At 43.1% G+C, this 15,471-nt stretch overlaps 1 long non-coding RNA gene across 1 annotated transcript; it reads right to left on the minus strand.

Moving 5' to 3' along the window:
* Positions 1–6,520: 6,520 nt before the first annotated feature.
* LOC132592111 (uncharacterized) lies at positions 6,521–11,027 on the minus strand. Its single transcript, XR_009557542.2, has 3 exons — positions 10,899–11,027; positions 9,375–9,453; positions 6,521–8,350 (listed from the first exon to the last, which is right to left on the minus strand). It is a non-coding gene; the product is annotated as an uncharacterized LOC132592111 (long non-coding RNA).
* Between the last annotated feature and the right edge of the window lie 4,444 nt (positions 11,028–15,471).

Below are 15,471 nucleotides of genomic sequence, written 5' to 3' on the forward strand. Positions count from 1 at the left end.
TTTTGGACCCAGAAGAGGACAGAATGGGCATGGAACAGAGTGTAACAAGAGCAGAACAGGGAATAACAACTTACATTAACAACTCTGTCAACTCTTGCCTGCAATCATCTTCTGGTTACTTATCCATGCATGTACAGTGGAACCTCTATTCAAGACCACAATCCGTTCCGGAGGCCTGTCCTTATGGCGAAACGGGTCACTGGGAGAGGCGCCGTTGTGCGCAGGCACGGGCAGCAATTGCCCACTTCTGTGCATGCGCGAACGGCTGCAAACCCGCTGGTTACTTCCGGGTTTGCTGTGGTTGCAACTTGGAACGTTCACAAGTGGAGGTGGTTGTAAATAGAGCTTCTACTGTAGTCGTTTCGAGACCTTCTGGAACTTTACCAGTCATTCTTTGCTTAATGGTAAAGGCGCTGTATAGCTTTAGACCTGCCAGTCTATATAGACTTGGGAATATTTCCCATTGATCTCAACGGGATTAATTTATGAGCAAACTTATATAGGAATGCACTATTAAGGAGTCTTTCTGACACCTGCTGCTCACAGGCAGAGCGCCAATTCAAGTGGATTTAACTAAGCCGGAGCTGATTGTAGTTATTGGATACACTGGCAGAGGAGAGCATGTAAGAAGCATGGGTTGTGTTATAAATGTCCCCATTGCTCCAGGGGTGGAGAAAGGATTCTGATTAGGTTTTCTTATCTTATCAGTAGTTTCATTGCCAGAGGACAATGAGCTATGATTAGGTGATGACAAGCTCACCAGTCTGAAAAACTCTGTTTGTAACTTTCATTTTCACTTCTATACATCAGCCCTTCTGTTTTTACCCCCTCCTGTTTTTTGGTTAAAAGGGTAATTTATTTAGGCTGATTCTCCCCATCCCACCCCACCGCACTGCACCATTCCTGTGGTTATCAGCCATTGTACATTTATTGTGCTTTACAAAAGAGGCATTAAACTTAATTTGAAAATCACCGTCCATTAATTTTCCCATGTTTACAGCTGCCAGAGGTGTTAGGGGAGGGGGAGTACCTCTGGTGGGGGACACATCATGCTCCTTCTGCGGTAGATTGTCCACCTTAGGTCTCCACACCTAGCTCTCACCTGAGGCTCCTAGGAGTGTTCAGCATGCAACAGCAGCCACACCTAGGAATGGCTTCAACTAGTCAGCTAAACAAGGTGAGGGTAGTTGATGGGTCTCCAACTCTTGGTGAGTTAGGGGCCTCCCCTGCATGTGAAGACAGGCTCTGGTGGATTGAGTGGATGAGACCAATAGCGGGTCCAACAGTCAAGAAGTCAGTTTCTGTGTGTGCTTCAAAATTCCCAATGCAAGTTGACCTTTACCTAGGTGAGATTTTAGGGTTTTGTTGCCATCTCCTACCCCAATTAGTGGTGGGTGGGTGGGTGGGTGGCAGAGGTTGGGTGGGTTGGGTGAAGGGATACCTCCTCTCAATACAACTCCTCCAGAGAGCAGCCCGGGGGGTGGGGTTGGATTGCTCTGAAGGCAACTTAAAAAATTTAAAATACCAAACGACTTGTCAAACTTTTAATACCAGCTAGAATAAAATAAAATAGAACAAACATTTCCAAAAGAGTTCATCCAACAAGATTAAAAAAGGATTATTACCAGATGTTTCACTTTTTGCACCAGTAATTCAAGATGCAGCTGTCAAGGCTGCCCTGCATTAAGGTCATTAGCTGGTCTTCTGTTGGGGGCCTTGCTTAGAGAATTTTGTTACTAAGTTCATAATAGAATCTTTTTCTAAGTCAACATACTATCTTCTTATAATCTGTCTTTCTTCCCCTTGGCTCACCTCTGGGGTTAATCACCCCAGACTCCTCTCTCTCTCTCTCTCTCTCTCTCTCTCTCTCTCTCTCTCTCTCTCTCTCCCTCCCTCCCTCTCCCTCTCCCTCTCCCTCTCCCTCTCCCTCTCCCTCTCCCTCTCCCCTCTCTCTCCTTCCTTCCTTCCTTCCTGGTTCCTCATCCCTTTTTTAGTCAGGCCTCCTTCCTTTGTTCTCTTACTCCCCTGTCTACACCTCTTCTCTAGACCTTTGATTATCCTAACTGCCCTCCTCTGGACACATTCCAGTTTGTGAACATCCTTCTTAAATTGTGACACCCAGAAATGGACACAATATTCCAGATGTGGTCTGACCAAGGTACAATAGATTGGTACTATTACTTACCTTGATCTTGACATTATACTTCTGTTGATGCAGCCTAGAATAACATTTGTTGTTGGTTTTTTTTGCTGCTGCACCACACTGTTGACACATGCTAAACTTGTGGTCCACCAAGATAGTATATAGATGGCACCTGACACCATAAAAAAATCAATAGACTGCACAACACAACTTGAGTTACTTACTGGAAATGTTAAGCACAGGTTGGTACCTTAATGCATATCTGATGGGAATGCCCATTGTTTAGTGAATATTAGGGTGGAAATGTTACATGTATTTTTTATAATAACTAGGATTGAGCTGACAGTACATTATTTTCTGATACTGTAAAATGTTTAAAACAAAAAAACCACCCTGATGTAGGTGAGCATATGGCTCTTATTAGAACTGAGTTGGGAGCTTAAAACATTAGTATTGCAAATCACTGGGAATGGAAATGTCCATTGCATACCATAGAATAGCTGAGAACACTCTCAACAGCCAAAACCGATCCATTGACTGCACTGAAAAAGGAGGAAAGGAAATGGAAAAAAAACGATGAAAAGCTGCAAAGATTAGCCCTTTTGGTTGTGAAATGAAATAATCATTGTTAGGTTTACTCATTTAAAGATTCCCTTCTGATTTTCTTAATGCATGCTTTTATTAATTTAAATAATACTCTTATTATTATAAAGCCCTTTATACTGTCTTAAGTATTTCCATCGGATTATGATTCTCTAAACCTTACTCCTTGAAAAAAAAAATCAGCTGCAGTATGATTCTGCTATAAAGGCACTGTCTTCTAAGAAAAATCCTATTTTTATTACAAGTTATTTCTGTACAGTAACTTAAGACCACCCTCATCCACACAAGGACTCCTCTGCTTCTGTATTTTGCTCACTTATGCATTCGTGTATAGCACACAGACATTGGGATTGTAGCTGCTTATGAATAGATTCTTAGTAAATGCCACAGTCTTTTGCGTTTCTAATAGAAGACTCTAGTGTAATTTTTGTGGATATGTCTGAGAAAAAAAATGACGAGCCTTCATTTTCACAGGGGGAGTGACCTTTCCCTGTTGGCAAGCCATGTTGATTTGCTATCATTACAGTCCTTTGACATGGACACATTTGTGAATGTACAAGAAAGGGGAGGATAATAGGTAGTTCTTACGTCTACAGCTGCCATAGATACAGAGCATGACTAATTTGCAAAAACAATAGAGACGAACCACCTGAGTCTGTGTGGTGTAGTGGTTAAGAGCGGTGGACTCGTAATCTGGTGAACCGGGTTCGCATCTCTGCTCCTCCACATGCAGCTGCTGGGTGACCTTGGGCTAGTCACACTTCTCTGAAGTCTCTCAGCCTCACTCACCTCATAGAGTGTTTGTTGTGGGAGAGGAAGGGGAAGGACATTGTTAGCCGCTTTGATATTCCTTAGGGTAGTGGTGAAGCGGGATATCAAATCCAAACTCTTCTTCTTCACCTGTTATGTTCTGATACAGAGGTTATTCATCATTTTCTCTCTTTATCACTTCTCCCAGGAACACCCTCTGTGTCAGTCACAGAGTATTTGAGGACATATTCTGGGCCAGGTGTAAGGAACATTTGGCCCTCCAGATTTTGCTAAGCTACAACTCCTGTCAGCCTTGGCAAGCATGGCCAGTGACAAGGAATGATGGGAGTTGTAGTTCAGCAATACCTAGACGACCAGAGTTTCCTCACACCTATTCTAGGCTGCATAGTTGATTCACAGGGAGTCTTTTGATGACATCAGTAGGGTATCATCACACACATACAAAAACTCATCAAGCATGGGAGGAACTTTCTATTTCTGGTCTGTGTCTCTGTCACCTGCTCTTACCCAACATTCTATCCCATTTCTACATTAATCTGAAATATTATCAAAATAATATTTAAATATCAATTTAGTGCACATGTAAATGTGCATTTTCTCTCAAAGTACATGTTTCAGTGTATATTTTCCTCATAAAATACATTTTCAAACATACATTTTCTCTCAAAATTTGCCTATCAATAACTGCCATGAACTGCCAAAACATGTGGAGATGTGTGAAATCCATTGAATAGCTAAGTTCTGGTCCACACAATGGGTCTGAGGGGGACAGATTAGGAAAATAAATATAAGAATTTATGAAGTTCTCAATTTCTAAGCATCTCAAAATTTGTACCACCACCCAATCCATGGCATGTGTTTTTGAACATTTTCCTCTACTTGCCTGAACTTCCTTAAACATTTTCCTCACTCTTAATTCCCATCCTCGATTTCATGCTATCATATGCTTGTGTAACTGAGAAGGTGAAAGATTCCTTCCCTCATGCTAGAAACTCTTATTAAAGAACTATATTTGCACTTCGATAACTCAGAAATAGATTCTTTTCAAACTTCAAACTTGCCATGATCTTGTCCTGAAGGAGGACAAGTGCCTTTGACATGTTTGAAGAACTTTTGTTTCAGAAGAAAGCAAAGCTGGCAGTTAAAAGGGAAGCATAGTACATAATTTATCATGGCACTATTAACTATAGAAGGAGTCACAGTGCCAATACTGGTACTGTATATTGGGCTTGTAGCAAATGTTCACCTATTCAGTTTTCAGGTTGAAAGCTGTACTTTCAGGAGTAGGAGATATATTTCCTGAGGGGACTTTGAATTGTGAATATTCATATTATTATTATTTTTTAAAAAAACCTGTTGGTATCGAACTAAACAGTTAAAGTACTGGTTTTAACTGCACTATGGAACTCAGCTACCCTCTCCTTTCCCCGTGTGACCCCTAAATCTCTTCCAGGGTCCCCATCCCTCTGGAATAATTTTGGGGGGCACACGGTGTATGCAGTAAGAGCATAGCTGCCAAGTTATCCCTTTTTTAAGGGATTTTCCCTTATGCTGAATAGGTTTCCTCGCTAGAAAGGGGAAAACTTGGCAGCTATGAGTAAGAGGAAAGGGTGAGCAAGTTTACTAGAAATAAATATTCTTGGACTGGCCAAACTATTTAGTTGGCTACTCCCTAATATATATATTTCCTAGTTTTTCCATGTCTTAGGAAACCCAACCTTGAGAGACTGATTGCCTATTATGGTTATTGTTATATTTTAATATTTTTATGAATCCTGATGTGCTTCTACTTATCTTGTCTTAATGCATGGTTTGCTGTGTTTTTTCACAGCTGTAAACTGCCTTGGGATTTTTTATAAAAGATGGCATAAGTCTTACTGAGTTCAATAGGGCTTACTCTCACATAAGTGTGATTGCAGCCAAGGATGGGTGAATCAGTCCATTTTGATTTCTCATTTTTCTCCATCTTAAGTTCAGTCCTCCACATTTTTACCTCCATTTGTGATTTTGTTTAAAGTCCTCATGAAAATTCATCAGCATTTCAGTGCAAATTTCTCACAATATACAAATTTGTATGTGGTTTAACTTAAAATACACATTTTTTTGAAAATCATGTTTGTGTTATTTTTGCTAATATGTGCAATCTCATGGACACTTAAGCCAAGTATATGCATTTTTAATATAAAGAAAAATTACTTGGTTGGAGAACCGTATTGCAAAGCTCAGAAAAGGGTAAATTTCAAAAAATGGCTGTGTTTTGGCTTGCATACTACGGAAAACAGATCTAAGATGCAGCCAGAATCTACATCCAACACATTTCAGGTCATACAGATTCTTCCTGGGAAGATGTTTATGTCATATTGAAAGCACAAATCTCTCTCTGGATTTATGCCCAGTGAGCTCATCCAGCAGGTTTTCATACACCTTCAGTATATGCCCATGTTCTCTTATTCATCTCTGCTTTTAGCTAATAAAAGAGAATTTTTGGCTTGCTAATCCCAACCAAACTAATCATCCAGGGAAATGGGGCTGTGTGCCATTGCTTCAAGTGTTTGTCACAACTGCTGCAAACCATTTGGTTCTTTCATGCTAAATATTACTGAAAACCAGTTAAGTAACGCATGCAGTCCCATTAACCTCTGTCAAACTGATGTCATTAAGCCACAAAGACAGATCCAGCCTCTTTGACAGGTCTGTTTGAGTTGCATCAGTGCAAATCTTGTGGTCCATGCCCAAAGCTAAATCGTGATGTGGTAAACAACATAGCTCTCTCTCTTTTTTTAATCATTTGCTCCAAATCTGAAGTGGATATGTTGTGGTACAAATATTAAAATGGTTTTGGAACAGTCCCCTAGCTGGACATTACAATATTTTTAATACTATTGATTTACAATTGCTTGAGTCTTGGGGGAGACTGAAATTGGTTGGGCACATGCCCAGTGTTTTATATTGTTCCAAGCCTCTGAAAATCATAACAGCTTAGTAAAAAAAAAAGCAAAGAGACACTGTTTCGTGAAGTGTATTATAAAGGAATAAAAAGTGAGGGTTTTGTCATATAGACGCAAGCTTGATTGTTACAGTTTTTTAAATTGGTTATTTGTTGATCTATACTCTTCAAATTTCTTAGAGGCAAATGCAAGTCATTGTGTTGTGGTCTCTGAGGTTTAAGAAGAAATGGGGTGTCCCTTCATCAGACTCCTCACACAGGTCCTCCTTTGGCCCTATGGATCAGGACAAAAATGTCCATGCCTGGGATCAAATCAACATTTGAATCAGTACAGTCGTACCTTGGAAGTGCCAATCGGAAGCTGCGGAAGCCCCGTCAGACGTTTGGGTTCTAAAGAACGTTCGCAGGCTGGAACACTCACTTCCAGGTTTGCGGCATTTGGAAGCCAAAACGCCCATGTACCAAGGCATTCGAGATCCAAGGTACGACTGTATTCAAATTTCAAAGTGGCAGCTGGACACCAAATGCTCTACAGTATATTCTAAAGTATACCAGCAAATTCCCACTCAGGTTAAATGGATTTCAGCATGAGGTTTTATGGTTGTTGTTGTGTGTGTGTTTTACTTGCAATGCTGATTAGTGGTTAATGTCATAGTTTCAAATACAAATCTGAAGGGTGAATCCAGGCAGCAGATATTTCTAATTATCCAGTGAGCAGCTATTATTCATGTTGCCAAGTCAGAAGCCAGCAACTCACAGCCTCAATTGTCTCTCGCTTAATATATTTCATTCAGGGTATATACCAAATTTGACTTCCCCCAAAGTTGTACTGATAAGAAATAAGCACTCCCTTCTCTAATGGCATGGAGTAACCATAGCAACTTGATCCAACATGCAGTAAAAAAACAAGCAGCTCCATGAGGAGGCTATCTGGGAACTCAAGAATTGAAAGATAAACAATAATAAGGTTCAAACAATCTGCACCTCACAGAAGGAGAAAAAAAATAGAATGATGACAGGATGATTATTATTAATCATTTTGCAGCACATGAAATTTCAGAGCTGCTTTGTAGAAAGTAAAAACTAACAAGCTGGTGCCCAGTTGGCTCACAGTTTAGAAAATATATAATACAAAGGAACTCCCATTGAATTTGTATTAATCACTGTGCCTTTCTACATCATTGTTCTCCCTAGATTCAGGGCCTTTTACAAGCTTAAGTGCCAACGAAAGGCAGAATCAAACATACATTTATTTTATTCAGACAAAAAGATGAGGACAGATTTATTGTGTTCCCTCGTAGTAGGATCTGGATGCTAATTGTGCTTTCATACACCATAATTATAAGAAGTTGGAGATCGAATAATTTCCTACAGCTCTTTGGGACAAAGGAGATGATAAACAGATGCAGGCCTGCGGGACTTCATAAATCTTGTTCTCAAAAGTTGCAGGCTCAGATTCCTGCTTTGCACTTGGCATGTTCTGTGGCAGGTGGGTAGCCACAGATTTGCATAAACCCATCAAAGATGCATCACAGATACACCTGTCTGCTACTCCACAACGCAGTGTAGTGTTGTCATCATGTCTGAGCTTTCACAGAGAGAACAAATCATGACTCATTGATAGAGTCATGCTGATTAAAGGGTAAACTACTAGGCACAAAATATGTTGACCACTGTAAAAATCACACACACACACACTACACACATGCTTGCTGAGTCAAACATATAACTTCCTGTCCAGTGCAGATTCTAATGAAACTTCTACCGTATACCTTTAAACCAGTTTCAATTCTATTCAGATGGCATTCTGTAAATGGATTAGGATTCCAAAACAAGAAATTTGCAACAAGCCACAGTTATGCAAGGCTCTTCCTGGAAAGTTATGCCTGTAAAAGAAGAAGAAAGTGTCAATTAAAAGTTGTAATGTTGATGCACCTAGATAGTCACCAAACAGGAATGAGTTTTGAATAAGGTAGTGTTGTGGTCAATAGCCTTCCCTAAAATAGGATTAGGGATTGGGCATAGGCCCTCCATATGTTTTGGGGCTACAGCTCCCATCATCCCTAGCTAACAGGACCAGTGGTCAGGGATGATGGGAGTTGTAGTCCCAAAACATGGAGAGCCAAGTTTGCCTATGCCTGGATTAGAGGGTGCTTTGGAATGCCCAAAAAGTGAAGGGGTTGGCAACCCTAGTATGTTTACTCCACTCTTCCTCTGAGAAAGTCAGAACGGCCAAAGATCTGAAGCACCGTGAATCTAGCATTGTTAGAGTGGGTCGCTGCCAATCACCTGACCTCAGGTTGGCCACACTGCTTCTGCTTAGCACAGAGGAGGCAATGTGTTGGCCAGGTTGCTATGGTGACACCAACTGGAGCACTATATTGGCTTCTCCGGTGTGTCTGGCAACACACTGACCTTGTTGCTGCCTCATCGCTTGCCATCTTGTTAAGCAGCAGTGATGTAAACAAACAAAGGTCAGATCTAGCTTCTTCAAGCCTAGAAAGTGAAAGGGCTGAAGCGGGGAAAAGGGATAGGCCTGGAATTTGTGGAGAAGGGTGAGGAGCAAGCTCTTTCCTAACATATGTGGCTTTGAGCAGACAGAAAGCAGAAAAAGTGAGGGGATGTTCTGCTTATGAATTGCTACATTGAATGAAGCAGCTGGTTTCTCCATGAGGCCTCTCCTTAGTCATGCAGAGCTGTCTGCCAGCTGTAGCCAGGAGGTCATGCAGGATTTCAACCCTCCATGATCTTCAGCTGTAAATGACAACTACAGTTGGGACCTCTCCTGAGTTGCATGGAACTTTGAGTAATACCTCTGCAGGGTGTAAGCCCCAATGTGAGTTTGGGAAGCTTGAAATGGGATTTGCATCATTCAACGGGTGGGCTTCATTTTTAGCTCTCCCCACTTACCTGATTTCTAAGTCTGCTCAAGATAAATATCAAAAGGTCTCAAGGTGGTGGTTCTACACAGATTGTCACCAGATTTCACCTAAAGCAAACATACAAAGCCAATTAGGCAAGTGCCTGAGATATTTTCAAGAGATGGCAAAACAACTTTTCTAAGTTTGGCTTCAGGCACACCTAAGTAGATCTCAATCGTGGCTTGAGAAGACCCAGTAGAGCATGGATCAAAGCAAGTCCAATATTGTAAAATAATGTTTCAGTCATAGTCACAATCATAGAAGAACAGAGAAATAAGCAGTAAAAACAAGATTCACGCAGCTCATCTGTGTCCATGTGTTTAAGGCATATCTTTCTGAAATGTTTTTTCTGTGTCAGGGTAGTTGTACAGAAATGGAGATAAATACATAGCAACATCCCTTCTAGACTTCAGACATTGTCACAGCAATTTGGGTTTATGACAGGTTTGAAATCACAACAAAACTTCCTGTTTTGACACTACCTGGAGAATCAAGGTTCAGTCAGAACAACTTCATTCAATGGTCATCACTGCTCAAATTAAATTAGTTCCTCCCCATTACTTTCTGTCCGGTATTCACCACAAAGGTAGGAGCGGTATAAAGAGAAGCAAAATATTAGCACAATTCTAAGATGGTGCCACTAGAAAACATATAATATGGAATTCAGATGTGGCGATTGACCGTGGTTTAATTCATTCATTCATTAAGAATTAAGACAACCTATTGGAGGACAGAGTCACCAATGCCTATTACCTTTGATAGTTGAATTGAACCATTCGTTTAAAGATTAAGAGAGTGTACCTGTGTATCGCAGATGCAAAGGAGAAGGAAAGGTGCAGCAGGTCATCATCTGCATGACTTATTTGTGTGGCTAACCAAGATGGCTGGCTGTTATTGAAAACTGAATGCTGGATATTCTCTCAATTCTTAGATAGTGAAACAGCATTACCCATGCAAGTGCCACCCAGCTTAGGGAAAACACCAAGATTTGTAGAAGTACCAAATAAAAGGGGGGCAGACTCTTAAAAACAGCCAATTGAGGACGGGGTGCCCTCGGCATCCATGGATTGCTGGCTGAGTAATGGAGAGGAAACAGAAGACTGAGGGGGAGTGGAATGGAGCATCCTGGAAAAGGGCATGCCTGGCTGGCGGGAACCAAGAACAGGAGTGCTCCTCATTGCTATATTTTATTGCAGGCTCCACGTGTACTGCTCTACTCTTGCAGTATAAAAGGCTTTCATAACTAGACTCCTTGGGATTCAGACAACTCAGCAAAATTGGTGGCAAACAGCTGGCTCACTTGCTGAGTCAAAGAGAACACACAGGAACATTAGCAAATCGAGATTTGTACATGACTCTTTGTATCCTCCAAGGGAGGATCTCATATCTCATATGAGCCTACCAGTAGGAAGACAGAGAGGTCTGCACCTATTGCTAAACAGATAGATATATGTTTGTGTAGAGCGGAATAGTATAGATATAGATTCCCGAGGAGATAAAGCAATGCAAATACCTTCCGTTTCCAGCTATGTTTTACTTTGCTCAGTCTCTGGAGAATGTCTCTTTGTTATTAAACCTGGATTCTTTTATACTTCATCCAGTGGGCTCCTTGTCTGTTTGTTGTCTATAATTGTTTCCATGAAGACTGAAGTGTAGCAGGACAGCCAACTCTCGAGAGGCAGAACTGAATAAAACAGTCTCCCTCTAGAGCAAGTTATTGACACTGTGAGAGCTGTGCACAATGAATGTGCAGGTGAATAGCATGTGTGCAACTCTCTGGCTTGGGCTCTTGGAATGCTATAAGCAATAATATATTTCAGTAAATTTTGCGTAGGGCCTATAAACTTTTTTCATCCTTCCAACACGGTTTTGGATTTGTTCTAAGAAACCTAATACTGTACTGATGTTGAAGTGGGATAAAACACCCCTGCGTATAAGACTACTTTTTAACCCAGGAAAATCTTCTCAAAAGTCGGGGGTCGCCTTATACACCGGGTCGTATTTCTTATACAGTGAGTATATTCCAAACTCTATATTTTAACTAGAAAAGTTGGGGGGGGGTACTTATATGCGATAATAAGGGGAACCTTTCATAACAAAAGAAACCTTGTTAATTTCACCAGCGTTGGGAAATGAAAGGGGCCCAGAGAAATCAGCTCTTGTCAAGTGGATAAACTTCAGTATTTAATAAAATCTCATAAACTATGGGGACAAAGTGGGCAAGCATTACCAAATGAGCTGTGTCCCTTTACAGGGAAAATAAAACACCCCAAAGCCTTAGAGTATTCCTGAAGACGAGCGCGGCAAGGAGCCAAACTTAATGGAACATATATGTTTCTGCAGTTTGCATTACAGGCTTTTGCTTTTGTGTAACTGCACTTGTAGACTGCAAGAGGGATTTTAAACAAGAATACTCTTAATAAAGTGGGAGCCTCTCAGTTTGACTCGAGACTTAACTTTTGGGAGTGGGGGAAAGGAGCAAACCACAGGGATCACAGAGACAGCAAAGGAATGGAAAGCATTGAATTTGTTGCATTTTAAGTGGGCTTGGCAGCTCAAGATCTGAATCCCAGCACATTGGGAGAGGCTACAGGTTAAACCTGCAGGGTTTAAGATGCCCGTTTTCACTCTATGCTTTTCTGAATAGCTGAAGCCCTCGACTAAGTAATGGAACTGACACGGCGCTGCCAAACCCCTCTCTTCTCCACGTTCATCTTACTTTATTTATCTTAGAAATGGATGGGTCTATTTACTATCTCAGAAGTGCTTGGCTAAGAATGGGCCCATAAAGATTGCTTGGTGCATCCTTGAGTACATCTCAACAGGCCTTCAAAAGAATTAAGGCAACAAAATAATGGAAGATTAACTGCACAACAGCAATGTATTTATTTATGTTGCTGTATCCTCTGTTATCCTCTGAGGTGCAGTCATTTTGAAACCATGCCAGAGAGATGCTGGAACACTAACTGGGCTGTGTCATAGCAGGCACACAGAGAGCTTTAGGTACATCTAGATATGATTTCTGTTTCCACCAAATGGCTGGCCAGATGCTTCTGGGAAATCATCAGCAAGGGCACGACCGACTTCAGGAAGGGAAGCATCCCAAAAGGTGTGAAGCAATTTCTATGGAAGAGTCCTGACATGTTTTGAGCCTCAGCTTTTCCTCTGTGGAGCATCTTTATGCAAAGGCACAATTGTTCTCTGGGCAAGCAAGCTATGCAAAAGAGCACAGTGGCGCTTCTGTGACTGAGAGCAGAGTTGAGTAAATGTCTCTGTTCCCAGTCTGGGCCACTTTTGCATGTGCTCCCCGTAAGTCTGTAACATCCAATTTCTTCATTAATCTGCAAGGTGTTTTTTTTTAATCCCTAAACACCTCTCTTCCCAGCTGCTTCTGCTGTTTTCAGAGTCATGGTCTTGGAAAGGCTCTCAGGGCTGAAGTGGGGGGGGGGCAAGGCAGGTGGAAAAGCCATCTCCTTAGTTCTTCCTCTGGAGCAGTTCTGTTCTGAAAGCTCCCAGTGCTGGAGGGTGGGGCAAGGGAGATAGAATTCAGGAAATAATCTGCACACTAAGCAGATTCTGCATGAAACTTTGCAAAGCCCCAGACTGCACATCACACATGATTTGCAGCATAAGTGTGCATTTGATTTTAGTTAAAATGATTTCATTCTCATTAACTAAAACTAAATAGCAATAAGACGGAAAGTTTTGGTGGTTGCTGGCTTGCCAGTATCCGGAACTTTTGCTTCTTTTGGTGGCAGGTCACCCTGGAGTCCTCATTGTGAGCAGAAGCCCCTGGATTGATGAGATGTCTTTGTGTGGCAATGTCCCTCCTTCCCACATAATCAAGACTCATGACACAGAGATTAAGATTTAATTGGGTGGTTAAGGCCACAACTTTATTGATAAGCATGTTGAGCGGAATTGGCTTAGGCGTTGGAACCTAACAGACTATATCCGACTCCAACCCGTGTGTTGGAGTCCTTGAGAAGTTAACCACCAGAAAGGAGCCCCGCGATGTAGATCTACTAGAGCTCCTCCTGTGGCCACCGAAGGGGCGTGCCCTACGGCCCAGGCAACTCCAGGCTCAGGACCAAGCGACGCCCCCGGAATCCTTTAACGGAATTACTTCTCCCAATTTGGGCAGCCGTTGACGTAATCTGCCCCTCCTCCTTCTATTGTTATGCAAATTTCCAACGCCTAACCGCCTAACCTAAGTTGTGACGACATGCTACGGGGTAGGCGAAAAACCCATCATGGCTAGCCCAGTATGGGAAAAGTCCTACCCGGCCCGCTGACTAACCAGGCAACCGACTCCCGTCCATAGCAGCGTCCCCTTACCTCTTTTTAAGGGGTGGGTGGGCGGGTGAACTGTTCGCTCCGGCGAACAAGGGAGAAAAGAGGTCGGCTTCCCGCCTGCGGGGAGCTTTAAAACGGCCGGCTCCGCCCCGACCATTCTCATTGGCTGGTCGGGGATGACGCAGGCGGGAAGCCACCATCGCGTAGGGGCTGAACTCGCAGCCCCTACGCGGTGGTGCAGTCGGTCGGCCCACAACGCCGCTTCCGTCGCAGGCGCGGAAGCGGCTTTGTGTGGCAATGTCCCTCCTTCCCACATAATCAAGACTCATGACACAGAGATTAAGATTTAATTGGGTGGTTAAGGCCACAACTTTATTGATAAGCATGTTGAGCGGAATTGGCTTAGGCGTTGGAACCTAACAGACTATATCCGACTCCAACCCGTGTGTTGGAGTCCTTGAGAAGTTAACCACCAGAAAGGAGCCCCGCGATGTAGATCTACTAGAGCTCCTCCTGTGGCCACCGAAGGGGCGTGCCCTACGGCCCAGGCAACTCCAGGCTCAGGACCAAGCGACGCCCCCGGAATCCTTTAACGGAATTACTTCTCCCAATTTGGGCAGCCGTTGACGTAATCTGCCCCTCCTCCTTCTATTGTTATGCAAATTTCCAACGCCTAACCGCCACTCGAGCCCCCCCCTGGGCTCGCCGCCAATCCGCTCTCATGCCTTAACCAATAATTTGAGATTAATTGGATTATTTTAGGGACTTCATATACTGTTTAAGGGGCCGTGATCCTCCTCTCTTATTCACCTAATTAAATTCTCTAACACGTAACCAGTCTTTGATGCCCATTATTACGTTCTCAAGCCAGACATCATTCCCTCTGGGCGACAGATGAACACCATCATAACGATAAAGGGCTGCTTCACTCTGTTTTAAAGTTGGATGCGAAATGGCACGTCCATTCAAAGACAGGACTCTGCGGATCACAAAGGAATTCAGGAGCCGTCTGGCTCTGTTCAGGGCGATAGGGCAACGTCCATCGCGCCAACTGCGTCTCTCAAGCAAGGAGGACCAAAGCAGCGTCATCCTCGGGCAAGTGTCCAAAAGGGTATCAAAGTCTCTGAATATTTGTAATTTTAAGTCCACGGCATTGCGATAGGCAAGGTCATTCTCCCCAAGCTGGACCACCAGTAGGTCAGGGTAGCCGAGTGAAGCAGCCCGATCTTGTATTGCCGGCAGCAACTCGTCCCACAGCATGCCTCTCCTCGCAATCCAAGACACCTGGACGAATTCTGGAAGGCCCAGCCTGTTCCCTAGACCCACCTCGATGGCCCTTTCACGAGCCCAATGGACTATGCTATGCCCGGCTATCCAGACCCGCACGATCCGAGAACCTGAAATTCAAGAATGACAACCAGGGATCAGCCAAGCCACCGTGTCGACACTACGTACGAATATACCTTTTGTACGCATTCGATTTCCACCTCCCCAAGTCCTGAATTCTTTCGGATGAAAGGCCCAAATGCATGGCTGACGTAGCCGCGCCAATCCTAAAAGAGTGTGCAGAGAATTCATTGGGATTATAGCCGCAGGAGGCAATGGCCTTGCGCAAAACCCTGGTAAATTGGTGGCGGGTGAGCCTAGCGCCATCCTGGTGGATCAGCAATGGGCCTGGGCCGGGGGGCCGGAGATAAAGAAACCGTCTGGTATCTTTAACCGGACATGGACCTGGGGAACCAGTGGCGGGGAGCTTAATAGTCGCGCCCCTTCCCCTCTGGTCCGTTTTG

This window comes from Zootoca vivipara, chromosome 5, assembly GCF_965207765.1.
Source record: "Zootoca vivipara chromosome 5, rZooViv2.hap1.1, whole genome shotgun sequence".
NCBI lineage: Eukaryota > Metazoa > Chordata > Lepidosauria > Squamata > Lacertidae > Zootoca > Zootoca vivipara.